Below are 13605 nucleotides of genomic sequence, written 5' to 3' on the forward strand. Positions count from 1 at the left end.
TGCGTGGTATCTCCTTGAACATTTGTCTGCAGGCTGTGGTTACTTTCCAGTGTAATGTCATTGAGGTCATGGTCCATGGTGTTGTGTGGTTTTAGAAGCCTCAGATGCTTTTATTCACGGTTACGGATCGAGCTAGATTTTTAGAGCTTTGTGGAAGGCCATGCAGTCTTGGGTGTGTCGAATGTGTGGGCGGAGTGAGTTCCACAGAGTTGGTGCCAAGGTTGAGAAGGTGGATCCTCGAATACTGACTAAATTGGAGGTTTGGATCGCTAGTGCTTGATCTTAGGGTGCGTGATGTGAGGTAGGGTTTAATCTTCTCTTGTAGGTACAATGGGCCGGTCTTGTGCACTGCTCGTGGGTAATGCATAGGGTTTTAAAGGTGGCTCTTTGTCCTACAGGGAGCCAGTGAAGGGTGTGGAGAGCGCAGGAGATGTGGCCTCTGTGTCCCAGGATGAGAAGGAGTTGGGCAGCAGCGTTTTGGGTTCTTTGGCGTTTAAGTTGGTATGCCGGTGCTTCCAGGTATAAGGTGTTGGCATAGTCCAGTCTTAACATAACAATCGACATACCAACGGCAAGTCTGTTGAGATAGGTGAGGTAAGGGAAAATGCATCTAAGGAGTTTGAGGTAGTAGTGACAGGATTTTGATACATTATTGATCTGACGGTAGACGGTAAGGCCAGAGTGCATATTGCAGCCAAGGGTTTTGACTGTTTTGGAGGGGGCGGGGTGTGTGCCAATGGATGTGGGGGGCCATGGGAGTGGGTACAGGAGAAGGGCAATATTGCCGCACACCATGATTTTAGTTTTTTCTTGGTTCAGAAGGAGATGATTTCTTGTCATCCATTGGTCAATACCAGTGAGGCAAGCTTCAAGGTAGGGAAAAGGGTTGGGGCTTGTTTTACGAATTCTTAGGATAATTTGGGTATCGTCAGAGTAGTTTTAACAGGAGACATTGTGCGCGCAGATGATTCCTGGTAGGTTGGTCAGATAGAGATGAAAAGGAGAGCAGATAGGCAAGCACCTTGGGGTACACCACTGTTTACAGCGTGAGCAGTTGAGACAAAAGGGGAGAGGAAATCGATTTGTTTCCTGTTTGCTGAGGAAGGGGGCAATCCGTTTGAGTGCCGAGCCACGGATTCCTAGGGGGTGGAGGTATTCAAGGAGGACAGAACAGTTAAGTGTCTGCTGACAGATCAGATTGTTGGATTCTACAAAGCGGTTGAGCTGGAAGTATGCAGCCCAGTCAATGAGTTTTGCGAGAAATCTGCTGTTGGAGATCGGCCTGTAATTCTTAGGGTCAAGGGTGTCGAGGGATGCCTTTTTTAGAAGCGGTTTGACATGCGCTATTTGAAGGCCTCTGGAAAGGTGCCAGACGTGAGGGAGTCGTTTAGTATGGACCTTGCATGTTCTCCTGCGCAAGTAGAGGAGAATATCTCTTTCAGAAGAGCGGCGGGACAGGGGCCAAGGGGGGCGATCCGCAGGGTCTGCTGCTGGATAGTAGCTCTAGGAACTAGTTTCTCGAGATGGGTTGGAAAAAGTCAAAGGCTGACATTGCGGTCATCGGGGCAACGGGATCAGGAGGGGTGGGTGTGGGGAAGGGGGTGAGGGTGGAGAGTTTGGTGTTAAGGATTGCTGTCCTGTCAAGTGCAGTGTTGTAGTAGTGTAGCAAGAGGGAATTGCAGAGTGTTTGCGTGGGGGTGGTTAGGGCAGAGGTGCAATTGGGTTTCACGAATTCAGAGATGATCTTGTGGAGTTCTTTGCAGCTGCTGCCGGAGTTCAGAATTTGTTTATTGCAACATGCCTTTTTGGCCTTCTGGATCTCGTATTTGTAATTCCGTTGGGGGTGGGCAAACCTAGATCTGTTGACCGTGGTTTTAGAAGCTCGCCATTTGCCCTCAAGAGTTATTTTGACTTTTAAAAGTCTTCAGATGGGGCATGAACCATTTGGGGGGGGGGACTGTCTTTTGAGTGACTTTGCAGTGCGGCCGGGGGTGAGAGAAATTAGTGATTCTTTAATCCACGAGTCAGAAGATTTGATGGTTGAGGGTCTAACACACGTCAGCGTCGCTGGGGGACAGAGTAGCAGTGCTTCGGCTAGGTCGTGGAGTACTTTGACTTTATTGCAGCATTTGTGATCAAAGGTGAGGGCAGGGGGAGCCGTGGGAGGAAGGGCTGGTGCGTGGATAGAGAAGGGAATGGCACAGTGGTCTGTCCAGATACGTGGTTTGGGACTAGATGTAGAGACAAGGTCATAACTGCTGAAGATCGCATCAAGGGGATGAGCATCTGAGTGAGTTAGACCTGTGGTATGACGGGAGAGGTTGAGTGCCTCAAGACTTTGGACCAGGGGTTGGGCTCCTGGGGTTGTTCGGAACGTCGAACCATATATTTAAGTCTACCAGTAGTGTGAGTGTTGGGTGATTTACCTGAATGGTAGCTATTGAGTCAGAAATTGTTGGCAAAATGTCTGTCCTATCCAGGGGGACTGTATACGATTAGGAATCTGTGAGCGAGTATTGATGATGGCGAGTGTTTTACTAGAAGGGATTCACAGTTGGCATTGCATGTCTGGGTTTCAGTAAGAGGGATGGAGAACTATGGTTTGTACAGAAATGCCACTGCGCCACCTCTGCAAGGTCTGTTGTGGGAGACAAGTGAGTAGCAAGGGGGGGAGGCCTTGTGCGCGACGGGTGCAAAATCATCGGAGAACCAAGTTTCAGTGCTAAAGGTGAGGTTGCGGTTTTCAGAGGATCGGTTAAAGATGCAGCGTCTGTTTTTTGCCACAGAGTGGGTATTGGAAAGGAGGCATGCGATTTTTCATGAGATGAAGTGATTTTCTTGATGCTCGTGGCAGGGGGTGTTCGGTCTACGTGGTTGGCATTTGCGATGTTGGGAGTAGTCTGATTAGTCTGGCTCATTTAGACTGACAGAGGGGTGGTAGTGTGGGGGGGGGGTTGGGGACGTAGGTACTCTTTGGGGGAGGGGTGACTGGGTCGGGACGATGCGGTGCAAGAAGAGTAGGCGGGCCGTGGTAGGTATGTTAGAGGGATGGGAGGGAGGATCAGCAGATGGGGGTGGAGAGTGGTGCATGTGAGGTGTGTGGGATCGTGCAAGTTGTTTGGGGTTTGAGTCTGGCGGGTACTAGGGGTTTAGGAGTACCGGGTGAGAGGGTGTGTTCAAGGAGGTGAAGACTGGGAGAGAGGGGAGGGCCTGATGGCAGGGGAGGGGAAGGATGAACCGATGAGGTATTGAGAGTCGAGGGAGAGGCCTTTTCTGCCTTTTCTGCCTTTTCTGCCTTTTCTGTGTCCGACTGCTTGGGGGACGGGGGGAGAGGCAGGAGGAGAGGGTAGGCGGGTCAGAGGTGAAGGAGGATGAGGTACTTTAAGAGAGAGGAAGGGTTTGAAGGGGAGGTCGGTGGGTGGGGATGCAGAGGGAGGGGAGAGGGCGGTGTGGGAGGTAGGGCGAGAGTGTTTCACGGGTGAAGAGGTGGGGGTTCTGAGTTGTGGGGTGCGGTTGTCTTCGTGAAACCTCTGTCAAGGGGATGCAGCGTTTTCAAGGAAGAGGAGTAGGTGGTGAGGAGTGGGGCTGATGTGGGGGGCGTGGATGGAGTGTGTGTTGGTGGAGGGTTGACACTGACAGTGTGACGTGCAGCACTAGACGAGTGGGTGGGTGCGAGTGCAGGTTCAAGAGGGATTTTGCAGGGGCAGGGGGTGCTGGGGTTGGTGGGGTTGCTCAGGGGGCCAAGTTCCTGAGTGAGCGCACAGATGCCGTGTTGTTTGCATGGGACACGTGGTGTTTGGAGTGCCAGAGAGCTCCTCTGGCTTGTGAGTTGGAAATTGCGCAGGATGTAAGGGAGGGGAGAAGGGGGTTCTTATCAGTAGATGCCTTGGAGTAGGAGTGGGTGAGCGGGCCGGTTGGGCTGAAGTATGTGGGATGAGGGTATGAGGTGCGCAGTGTTTGGCGCGCCCGAGTGCTCCTCTGATCTGAGTTAGTTGCAGAATGGTGATAGGGTTGTCCGAGGGGGGGAAAGTATCGGCGATCTAGTGGTCGGAGGTGGTGAGTCGTTGTGGGATAAGGGGGTAGGACGTGGGGGGGGGGGGGGGAGTGTTCCTGAAAGGGGGTGCTAGAATGGGGGGCATGCGCGGTGGGCGATGCATTATGGCAGGTGGGTGTGGTCCAGAAGGGGCAGGGTTTAGGGGGCGCAGCAGCTGTCTTTGTTGTCAAGGTATCTCCATCAGGGATTGGAGGTTGGTCATGATTGTGGGATGGAGCAGATCAGCAGCTGAGTGTTGTGGGGGGGGGGGTCAGAGTAGTTACACGTCCAGAGGGTTAGGACCGAAGGAGTCTGGGTCGAGGCACCTATGAATAAGATGGCAGGAAGTGTACTGAGCTATATTGCAATAGCAGCACTTAGGTTTGGGACACCTGGATAGAGGGAGAAAGGGCCTAACATGTAGGGGAACACCACAACAGTAGATGCAATAACAGTGAGTGCAATAACAGCACCTAGGATTGGGACATCTGGATAGTGGGAGAAAGGGCCTAACACTGGGGGGGGGGGGGAAACAACAGTAAATGCAATAACGGTAGCTGCAAAAGCGGCACCTAGGTTTGGGACACCTGGATAGAGGAAGACTGGGTCTAACACGGGCGAACAACAGTAAATGCAATAGTGGTAGTAACGGTAACTCGAGAGGCAAGCAGTAATCCGAAAGACTGGGGGCTGTTTGGCAATGGGCTGAATCTAAGTGTGACAGGACACAACAGGTGTGGTTACATTGAATTTCAAATGGGGAGCAGCAGCTGTTGGTCTCCTACCTTGTCGGTCGCTGCTGGTGGTCGGCTGCAGGCACCACAGGCTAACACCGGCCAACATGGTCTGGAACTGCTTTTTCAGGAGCTGCTATCCTTTACCTCGGGTCCTTCACCACAGGAGCGGCACTGGCAGCGTCTGCCCTGGAAGTGTGCTCTAAGTGGGTTTCTGATGCCCAATCAGGAGAGGGGTGGGCTGGGAGGCGGGTGGTATGTGGGAAGCAAGGAAGTTGGAAGGGGAAGATGGTGAGGAGAAGAGAGCGCTATCGGGAGCTAGGAGTGCTAAATAGGGGGAAAAGGGTCTGACGCAATCAATCAGGGCCTGGGGGGGACAAATGCTCACCTGTTAGCGCCAAAAGAAAGTGGCATGCATAGTACATAGGACAATGCCTGCTCGAACTGCCACCAATGCCTCGGGGGATGCCCTACCTTAACGTCTCAAGCCACCCACCACATGCAACCCCCACTCCGATCCATCATCCCCTTGTGTCCCCCCAACCTTGGCCCGCGGTACTAATCCTGCTTGGCCTTGAAGTGGGCACCCTCCTGAACCCTTCCCCTCTGTTCCCAAGCAGGGATCCCATTGCCACTCCCTTTCTTTTTTTTTTTTTTTTGTTGCCTTCCCCAGTCCCCATACCAGCTTGCCATCTCAACTACCTGTGCGATCTTCCTCCACCTCTTCCAATGCGCCTTGATAACCAGCTCTATATTTTTTCAGATGCTGTGCCCCTGGAAAGGGATTTCTAAAAGGAATAGGTACTAATCTAAACCTGTTCTTACTAAATATTTTAAAGCAGAAGGAAATAAAGGCGAAGCAGGTGTATTCGTCTATCATTTGTTTGAAGAAAGGCTTTGATGGTATTAACAGGGAAAGACTCTGGGAGAAACTGACCAATTGGGGTTACCCGACTTATTTGTTGGCAGCTATTAGGGCCTTATACTCTTCAACCACGATTCAGATTAAGATGACTGTGAAAGGGGCACTAAAGAAATCCACACCTTTTTCGAGGAGTGAAACAGGATCGCTCCTTCGCACCAGCACTGTTCATTCTATATCTTTCTGAAATGGAACAAAATCAAGAGATTGTAAAGGCTTTTCTTCCTGAAATATATGACCAAGCCATTCCATGGGTGTTATGCGCGGATGATTTGGTCATGATTGACCAAACACTGATAGGGTTACAGAGTAGATTAAACCAGTTGGAGTCATATATAAAAGCTAATGACTTGAGGATAAATAACAAACTAAAATAATGCCTCTCTCTGATGCACGTGGGGGAATAAAAGGCCAAATTCACTTGGGTTTTGGGAAGTGAAATATTAGAGACTATGGAGTCCATCATTTACCTGGGTGTGTCAATTAATCGTAGTATAAATGAGACAATGTGGAGGGAGGGGGAAAAGATTAAAATGTATGTGATTAACCACCCAGGCCGGAATGATTCTGAGTATGGAAAGTTCACATTGATACCAATCATTACTTTCTATAAACAGAAGGTTGCTTTAATTTTTATTTACGGTGCAGAAACCACCCTAAATCTTCCAATCGGATTCTGGAATTTGATGGAGGGCTACATTTGGGAGAGCCCTCCTTCTCCCACGGTCTCTCCCAATAACCCTAATTGGAAATGCATTGGGGTTGCAGTCATAGCATTTTCTGATTAGATGGAGATCTTTGAGCTTCTACTGCAGTTGCTTTGAGAGGGACATTCTCCTCCCCTTTGAAATCTTGAATAGGGGAAATCAAGGTAAAGATTGTCTTCTGGATATTTGGAAGGGTACTTGTGGTGAATGGTTGAGTGACCTCAACTTATCGTAAGAGGTTTTATTGATTAAACCAAGGAAAAGTTAAGCTTCAAATAAAGAGGCAAGATTGGCTAGACACGCAAACAAAAAGATTGTCCTACAAAATGCCTCTGAATTTGGTGCATGAACAGAGATCAATGAATCGGTTACTGGGCTATTTATTAAAATTCCCTAACCCTAGGTACCAGGATCTCTTTAGGTCTTTAGGTTGGGATTGAATATCTTGCCTACTAAAGAGGTCTTAAGTGTGAGGAGTCAAATTATAGACAGGAACATCTCTTGTAGATTAGGAGGAATCGACGGAACATCTGATAACGGAATGTAAAGGTCTGGAAACAATTGGGAAGAAACATTTGAGCGAGGTGGCTAATCGCTATAAATCTGTCCCTGGAGGAGTGGTGGAAAATGTTCATAATTGGGGGGCAAAACTGTTCCATGATATTAGCTTTGATGACATTTATGGAGGAAGCATTGGAACTCTAGATGATGTTGAGAGGATGCATGGACTCTAAGGGAAAGTGGTTCAGGGAAAATTAAATTCTAAATCAGTGTAAAATGATTTTGAATCTTGGTTTCGTATTGACATTGTGATTATTTTGTGATAAATTTTTGTGAATGTATTTATGAAAGGTTTGAAATAAACCAACCATAAAAAAGACAGAGGTGATGGGTGTGGGGTAACACAATTTAAGCAGTTTCCCCAAATATAGCTTGTGTCTGTTAAAGTAGCTAGCAGGCCTGACTCCCCAGGACATCAGGTGCCATATGTGTACCCATTCTAGAGACCATGATAGTAATGATTTGTTGCCTTCCAAAAAGAGAGGCATCGCCCTCTACACCCCCCCCCCCAATGTGAGATACTTAGCTCAGCAGGTTGTAGTAGTACTGATGCCTCAAAACTCAAATCCTTCTTAACCTTATGAAGACTTGGTCTCATTGTCAGTATCTACTAACATCAGGGAACAGTAGGGCACAGCTCTTCCCATATGTGCCTTCTTTCCCTAGCAACACTTTACAGAATCGTTTATCACTGGGGTCACTCTGGGCTGCTAGCACAGTTCTCTCACCCCACTAGACTCCCTGCACTGCACCCCTGGTAGGTGGCCTATACGCCTTGGTCCAGACTGTCGCTGAGTCTTGACACCACTTATTGTAGCAACATCTGAACCGCCTCTTGTGGATAACTCCATACTGTTGAATTACACTTGCTTCTTTCTGCAGATGATTGATCAGAATTAACATTGGTCGTCTCGGGTTGCTCAAACTCCCAACTCTGCTATAGAGGTTTCCAAAGTGGTAACATTTGTCACTGTAGCCTTGCAATTCACAACTAAATCGAATAGCTATTTTGTTTTCCTTGTCTGGTCATACACTGTACTTGATTAGGTCCTAGATCACACGTTTGTCATCTGTGTACTGAGTGATGCACTGGAGCCCTCTCCATTGCCTGGATGCTTTGCCATATCTGGGGTAGGGGGCCTGTTCCAAAAAAAGGCCTCTGTCCTCTTCTCTGTCTTAATTGGTATCGCCTCTTCTGGAGCATCATCCCACCACATCAACCAGATCTATAGTGCATTGGTTAGAAGTCCTATGAATGACACTGTTCGTACCACAGACCTTAGCACCACTTCCATACGTGGACCAAATCGGTGTAGGTCCACTGTCAGAACAGGGATCCACAAGCAGTAAGCTAGTCGGACCTGCATACCACCTTTTGGCACCCTGTCATCTGTACCATAGCTGCATGGCTTTGGCAACCACTTTCTCAGATTGCTCCATGTGTTTCCCAGTCACCTTGAATTCATGATGCACCACAAACCGGCATTACCACTGTGCAACAAGACAGGCACATTGTGGCTGGCATCTTGATGACTCACCGGTGCCACCAAGAGATTGGCCTTACTGAATGTGGGTCCACGGACCAGTTTGTACAGGAGAAACTGATGGGCGTAAACACCATTCATTCCGTAAAATGACCCTGGCTTCAGCTGGACCCATTGCGCCCCAAAGTAGCCCCATGAGTGGAGTCCATTATTGAGTGGGCATCTTGGAGCAATGCACCCATTACTGTTTAGCCAGATTTGTTGTTTAGCTTTGGGTGGGGTTTCTTAAAAACAGATTGGAAAAGGGCAGAATACTTAAACGGCCCTCCACCCTCCTATTACATTTTTGTTTCTGCCCTCCAGGCACTGCAGGTGAGTGCACAAAGACCCCAAGACCCATAGCAGGCCTGTGGGCCTAACCTGAGGCATTTTTTTTATTTAAAAAGCACCTACCGCGTTCTGTGCTTTGGTCTCCCTGGTCCCTCCCCCCCCCTCCCTCCCTCCACTCCTCCCATCCCTCCTGCCTCCTCTGATTGGTGAACAGAAACCCATTTAGAGCAACCATCCTGGGAAGCCCCTTGCCTGTGCAGCCTCTGCGGCTAAGGACCCCAAGGCAAAGGACAATATCTCTCGAAGAAGCAGCTCCAGACCGTGTTGACCCTTGTTAGCCTGTGGGGTCTGCATCTGTCACCCAGCAGCCACTGACTAAGTGTAGTTATGGGCGGGGGTGCAGCCATTACTGCCCCCACTAAACTGACCAACCCAAACCCACATTATTACCGTCACAGATAGCCTGATTGTGCCAGATAGCAGTATTTCACATTTAGCCTGATTGTGCCAGTTAGCCTATTGTGCCAGATAGCATTTCACAGTTAGCCTGATTGTGCCAGGTAGCATTTCAGTTAGCCCGATTGCCAAACATTTCACATTTAGCCCGAACACAAAGGACCACACCAGACAATCCAAACGCAAAGAAACGTCTAAATCAATCTACCGCTAAGAAACGCAACATGCCACGAAAACTAACAGGACCACGCGAAAGACCAGGAGTAGAAATTAGCCAAATGGAACCACATAATCACAACCGCGGAACAGACCCCCACAAACACGGTTGACAACAGATCAAATGCCAAAAGAAGGGAACAATCTCTATACCTGACACCATATCTCGCGACCAATCACTCACCGGAACAAGTCCTTTCAACCAACATTGCGGGACAGACCAACAACAAAACGGAGCAGCGCAGAAAAAGAATAGAAACAACCAGAAGGAATACAAACTAAATTGACGCCCTCACCCCATATATCACAAAATCACGAGGACACCTCACTCGACTACAACAAAATATAGAAGAACCTGAAGAAAAGAACCCAATACTTAAACTAGCAGATCTACTCAATGACGACAGACGTGACTGAACCACCATCAAACCCTGAGAGCAACATGGGCGCAAACCAATGCAACAACCACAAGACAAAATAGATATTAAGACAAACAAAACCAAGCAAACAAAATCCACTGCAACCTAATCAGCGCAAGATCAATGTCAAAACACGCCACAGAGATATACGACCTGCTCTGCGACTACAGCATCGACGTCCTAGTCCTCACAGAAACATGGTTAGATGACAACTACAAAATCACACTCCACAGCGGTCTACCAGACAACTTAAAATGCACACAGTTGAAGAGAAAAGGAAAAAAGGAGGAGGTCTTGCAGTAGCATTCAAGGAACCCATGAAAAGAAAAACAGACGAACCAATAAACTTCAAAAACTGTGAATCCATGTTCCTTCACTTGGAGGTAAACCCAAAGACCAACATAAAATTCATACGGATGTACAGACTACCGACATACGACAACTTTCGTCGACCACTTCATAGAAGCCATCACAAACCTAGCCATCCAACATGAACATCTGATCCTCTGGGACTTCAAGATCTGGTTTGAAGAAAGTGCAAACTTGCAAAAATCGCTATTGAGCAACTAAAAACCATGAAACTATGTCAGTTGGTCAAAGGAGCTACAAACGCAGTGGGACACACACTTGACGCAATCTTCTCCAACAAAAATCTTATCAACACAGCACCGCCAATACAGAGACTCTGGGGCGACCACCTAATCATCCCATTTGTGATCATGTTACCAACTAAAGCAGCCAAACAGCCTGATGCTCCCAACTATTACAAAAAGTAACTGGAAAGCCATCAAAGCGAGCAACTTAATAGAGCAGCTTGAACTCGCAAAAACAACTAACGCAAACCTGGACGAATCTGAACTTTGACGGAAAAACAGCTACTTCATAGATGGATCACTGAAACAATTGACGGCATCTCCCCTGAAAAACATTTCACCCCGTCACGTAAGAGAGCAATGGCAAAATGGTCTACCCCACTGCTTGGCACCATGAAAAAGAACAAACTCGAACTGGAATGAAAGAAAGAATACAACCAAGCAAAGGGAGCCCAATTCCAATGTCCGATCTTGGAAAAAAATTCAAAAGGCCAAAAAGAAACACTGACCGCAGAATCGCCAAAGCTGCCAACACCGAAAAAGAACTGTTCAACATCAAATGAAATGAGGAACCCACCGGAATGCAACACCGCAGCACCTCCCCAGAAACTGTTCTGCGACCTAGCTGACCACTTAAAAAAAATAATAATAAAAAAAAAAAAATCTGCGACATCCATCAAAATATATAAAGAAGACCGGTCAACCCAAACACACAACCAACCCCACGGTATGAACTCCAAAGCTTCCCACAAATACCAATGGAGACATTCGTCAAGCTGGTAAGACATAGCAATAAAGCGGGATCCCCAATGGACCCCTGGCCCCTAGACATTTACAAATTTATCCTAACCTGTCACTCGCAACAGAGAAAGTAGCGCAATCATTTAAATCAACGCAAGTCAAACACTCCGCCAGGATACGAGAGGCGACATGGAAGACCTCCAACTACAGAACTATTTCAAACATCCTCTACCCAGCAAACCTACATCTACAAATTAATACAAGAACACTTAGAAAAACACCAGTTGCTGGACAAGGCGCAAGGTGGTGTTAAACGCGCGCAAGAGGAACAGAAACGCCACTGCTATCTGGGATGACCTAAAGACAAACGCAGACTCCGGCACAAAATCTGCCGTAATACTACTTAAACTCTCCGCAGGGTTTGACAGTCAACCATGACATCCTCAACAAGAGAATAGAAGAAATGGGAATAACAGACTTAAAAATCATTCCTAGCAAATAGAACAGAAACTGTCTGGATACAACCTTTCAAATCTGCTCCATGGGAAACTGACTGTGGAGTACCACAAGGATCATCCTTATCCCAGCTGTTCAGCATCTATCTGGCCCCTCTAATCAAGATCATCAAAAAAGACAAACTTACGTGCTAAAACTACGCAGATGACACACCAATCTATAAAATCGAAAATACACAAGAAGAGAACACAGCGCTTGAAGAATGTCTTAAAGGACTCTGACTGCATGAAAAGAAACGGCCTAAAACTCAACCCTGGCAAGACAAATCTTGATTATATCCCAAAAACATTTATATCCCATGGCCCACAGAACTAGGAACTGCACCCACACCATCGAAAACAGCCAAAAACCTGGGAATCCTAATGGACAACGCGCTAACATTAGAACCACAAGTAAACTCAATAACAAGTTTTTTCCTCCTACACCCGGTAAAAAGAATCCTACCGTGCCTGTCCTTCACCAATAAGACACTGACAATCATTGCCATCATCTCAAGAATTGGCTACGCTGACATGGCAACCTCTACCTCGGAATGCTAAAACCCCTACTGAAGAAACTGCAACATATCCGAAACGCAGCAGCCAGACTGCTCCTAAAAATATCACAAAGAGGCCACATCACCCCAGTGCTAACAATGTTACACTGGCTTCCAATCAAACAACGAATTGCGATCAAAACAATATGCATAACGCACTAAGCCAAGGTTGTCCAACGTACGGCCCGCGGACCACAATGCGGCCCGCCAAGCCATTTTATGTGGACCGCCAGGCCGTATGTTGGACAATGCTTGAGTTTAAAAAAAAAAGAAAAAAAATATATATATTTTTTTTAAATGTGCCTGTGCGCAAAACTACCCTGTGCTCTATTCGGGACACATAAAAGAACAAAACGAATGAGAATTCTGAGCGCACACTCACTCTACTAGACTATCGGCATCATCAGTCACAATATTTTTGGGGGGAGACTTGGAAACATTGGCACAAAAGAAGCCGCTCTGTGCTGGATCACCATCCTTTCACCAGTAAACCCGATTCAATCACCATGGCCCCCTTACAAATCCCAGCCATGCTGTGATTGACCTGTGGACACATAAATAATCGTATCAATAAACTTTCTCTGCCTTTTTTATGGCGAATGCCAATTTCGCCACATTCATTTGGGTCAATTTTATTGCTTTTTTTACCACAAAAACCGGTGGCAGAACCCCTGCACCCTCACTTTCTATATACCTTACCCAAAATTACCATCTATATTTTTTTGGTAAAAAAGCGTAAAAAAATGCGGCAAAAAAAATGTTTTGTCGAAATTGCCATTCAGCAAAAGTGGGCAATAGCAAATAATCTACACACTCAAGAACAACCTTTCAAAAAATGCTCTCCAGAAATGTATAGAAAGGAAACACAATCCTAATCCAAATCAATGGGAACCAAAGTTTTCGTTTGTTAGTGGATTGAGTTTGTTCACAAAATGGATCGGAGTACACTTCGAATAGTTGCTGCAGCTCTGGAGAAAATACGAGTGGTATGATAGGTTATTTATAACGCGCTTAATACCCATGCAGCAGTGATCCCAATCATAAAAGTGAAACGGGCAAGCCCAACAGGTATAACTTATTTTCACTGTTTTGGTAGCGCAGTCTGAGGGCAGCCTATACCCTTCAGGAGAGGTGTGAGCTGATACAGTTGCAACACAAAAATCAATAGTACTATGTTCCCAAAATACCTTAGTTCTTGTCTTTCGGATCTCAGCAGAGCCAGGCTTTTCAACATCAGACCAGAAGCATGGGTGCCTTTGCGCTGGGCTGGGGTCAAGTCGGAGAGCAGCAGCGATGGGCCCCAATGATGCAGTTCTGTTTGGCAGTGGTGCTGATTTGTGGGTAGAAAACGCTGGGAA

At 47.2% G+C, this 13605-nt stretch overlaps 1 protein-coding gene across 2 annotated transcripts in view; it reads left to right on the top strand.

Moving 5' to 3' along the window:
- COPS2 (COP9 signalosome subunit 2) overlaps positions 1 to 13605 on the top strand; it is a 764758-nt gene that overhangs the window by 60388 nt on the left and 690765 nt on the right. The gene's annotated exons all lie outside the window — the stretch shown is intronic.

The sequence above is a fragment of the Ambystoma mexicanum genome, chromosome 11 (genome assembly GCF_040938575.1).
Source record: "Ambystoma mexicanum isolate Mex_15411 chromosome 11, UKY_AmexF1_1, whole genome shotgun sequence".
Taxonomy (NCBI): Eukaryota; Metazoa; Chordata; class Amphibia; order Caudata; family Ambystomatidae; genus Ambystoma; species Ambystoma mexicanum.